The sequence below is a fragment of the Pteropus alecto genome, unplaced genomic scaffold (assembly GCF_000325575.1).
Source record: "Pteropus alecto unplaced genomic scaffold, ASM32557v1 scaffold477, whole genome shotgun sequence".
Taxonomy (NCBI): domain Eukaryota; kingdom Metazoa; phylum Chordata; class Mammalia; order Chiroptera; family Pteropodidae; genus Pteropus; species Pteropus alecto.
The window spans coordinates 259,901-262,765 of NW_006440643.1; the positions used below are offsets into that span (position 1 = coordinate 259,901).

At 40.4% G+C, this 2,865-nt stretch overlaps 1 pseudogene; it reads left to right on the plus strand.

The window, feature by feature from the left end:
- The first annotated feature begins 1,402 nt into the window (after window positions 1-1,402).
- LOC102889750 lies at window positions 1,403-2,650 on the plus strand (annotated as a pseudogene).
- Window positions 2,651-2,865: the final 215 nt, after the last annotated feature.

The following is a 2,865-nucleotide window of genomic DNA, read 5'->3' on the forward strand; positions in this document are numbered from 1 at the left end:
GGCTTCATTACAGAGACATGGCTGATTAAATCAAGGGCCACAGTGATTGATTCAGCCCGCAGCCCCTCTCCCCACCCTGGAAATCGAACAGTGAGACAGCAAGTTCCAACCCTCTAATCGAGGTTGGTTCTGCTGGCTACCAGCCCCCATCCTCAGGTGCTTTCACAAGTCACTTCATTAACATAAGCCCGGCTCCGGTGAAAAGGGCCTTGTTCTGAATAACAAGACCCCCATTACTCTTTTATGGCTCTGCAGGCATTTCAGGAACTGAGGACAGGAGACCAAATATTATAACAAAAGATGCTCCCTTTGCTTTAATCCCCCGGGAAATTCCAAGGTTTTTGCTGCTGTCAGCCAGGAAGCATGGATGAAGACCAAATACATAAATTTCTTATAAATCACAATATTACAATACTGTTTTAAAAGTCAAGACCCCCCCCCCCACACACACACACAGGCTGCCGGGTCTAAGCATGCTATTTATCTTAAAAATGAAACTCTATTTATGAATTCTGATTACTTATCTTCTTTTTTTTACAAGCACACGTCAGATTTTCTGATTGCACAGTGAAAAATATCAACACCAGTGTACACAGATTTGTATATCATTTAACAGATATTTATAAAACCGAGCATTGTTGGTGTCAAATGGCAAAACTAAAACAACTTAGTAATGAGTTCGGTGTCCTTTATTCAAGGGAAAACGATCCATGGATTGGGTGGACTGGGGGAGTACAGTGTCTCACAAGCAGAGGAACGTTCTTCCCAAGGGATTTTGGGCAAGAGCGAGTTTTATATAATATTAGAAGAGGCAACAGGGAAGCGGGGCGGGATGGGCTAGGAGGTCGGGGGTTGTCTTATGAGGCCAGCAGGGTGAGGTGAGCGAGCTAAAGCAAATGGGATGATCGTGATTGGAGTGCATTAGGTTTCCTTGGCAGGTGTGTCCCTTAAGTGCGGCTGACTCAGGTTTAGATTTGTGACATGAGCCGGGCTACTGGGGTGGCCCGCATTTTGTGAGTCCTAGTACACAAATTAATTTTATCATCAGATATAATGGAAAGTCAAAGGGTTATCTTTGTTTTGGTGGCAGTATTTCTTGCTTTTCTTGTTGAAGTTTGGTATTTGGTGCTATTCAGGCACTTTTGTTCTGTTTTCTGATTTTATTTTTTTTTATTCCGAAAAATGTTGCCACACATTAAAGGGAATGGTTAAACATATGTAATAGTCATATGAGGAAGTATTATGCAAACATTAAAAATGTACTTTAGAAATTATCTACTGACCTAAAAAAATGGCCATGAAATAATATCATAGGGAGAGGAAAACATATATGATATATACATTATAAACTCAATTACGTTTAAATGCATTATAGGGGCGGGATGCAGTGAACTGGCTGGCTATGCTTCAGTTCCCTCCTGGCCCGGCCCGTGTCTCTGCTCACTGCTGCAATAGCTTCCTCAGAAGTTTCCCACTGCCTGGGTTGGCTGAGAGGCTGTCGAGGCAGCAGCCAGATTCTGCAGCTGTGCTGAACTGCAAGGGCCTGGGTACCAGCACCACCATCCTTTACATCACTGAGAACCGCTTGTCTCGGTTAGATGGCCCTGGATTAGGATTCTCACTGGAATACCCCACTGTTAGTTTGCATGCGGTGGGTGTCCAGGGGCCTAAATGCATATCCATAAGAGCATTTGTATGTTATGGTGAATGCCAAATTTGAAGAAGAATCAAAAGGATCTACTGCTTTCCACTTCTTGGTATTTTATCTGAAGAAACTCAAAACACTAATTCGAAAAGACATATACATCCATATGTCCACTGCAGCATTATTTACAATAGCCAGATATGGAGCCAACGTAAGGGTCCATCAGTAGATAAATGGACGAAGAAAAAGTGGTATATATATACAGTGGAATATTACTTAGCTGAAAAAAAAATCTTGCCATTTGCGACAACATGGATGAACCTAGAGGGTACTGTGCTGAGTGAAATAAGTCAGACAGAGAAAGACAAAACCATATAATTTCACTTACATCTGGAACCTAAAAAAAACAAAAAAAACAAAACAGAAACAAACTCATAGATACAGAGAACATTTTGATGGTTGACAGATGGGAGGGGGTTCGAGGACAGACGAAAGGGGGAAGAGATTAAGAAGTACAAATTGGTAGTTAGAAGAAAGTCATGGGAATGTGAAATGTAGCATAGGGAAATGTAATAATTATGTATATAACAATAGTATTGTAATAATGTATGTGTGGTGTCAGATAGGTACTAGATTTGTTGGGGGTGATCACTTCTTAAGTTTTAAAAATATCTAATCACTATGCTGTACACCTGAAATTAACAAAATGTATGTCGACTGTAATTAAAAAATTAAAAAAAGAAATAAAGGAATCTGTTGCTGATGATGCAAAAAGACACTGATGATGTTTTTGAACTTATTGCTGGATTTAGATTTGTGCCTAGTGACATACCAGCGCTAGAGGCAATGTTCACTGCAATGTGTGAATACCAGGCTTTGCATCCACATCCTGAGGATGAAGATTCAGATGATTATGATGGAGAAGAATATAATGTGATGGAGGTAGATGCTGCACCAACAGGTGCTGGACAGTTTGAGGATGCAGATGTTGATCACTGGAAATGATTTTATGCTGTTTTCGGATTCTGCTTATAACTAAAGAAGAGAACTTGGTACATTTTCCACTGTGGAGTGAGTGTTGATGAAAGTATTTTTCCTTCTCCAAAATTTATCTGAACCAATTCTTTCTTGAGACAGACTACACTGAGAGCACAAGTTGTCACTGGCAGAAGAACCTGTGACCTTTGTTAACAAAGGTGAATTAACTTAATCAAGAAGGT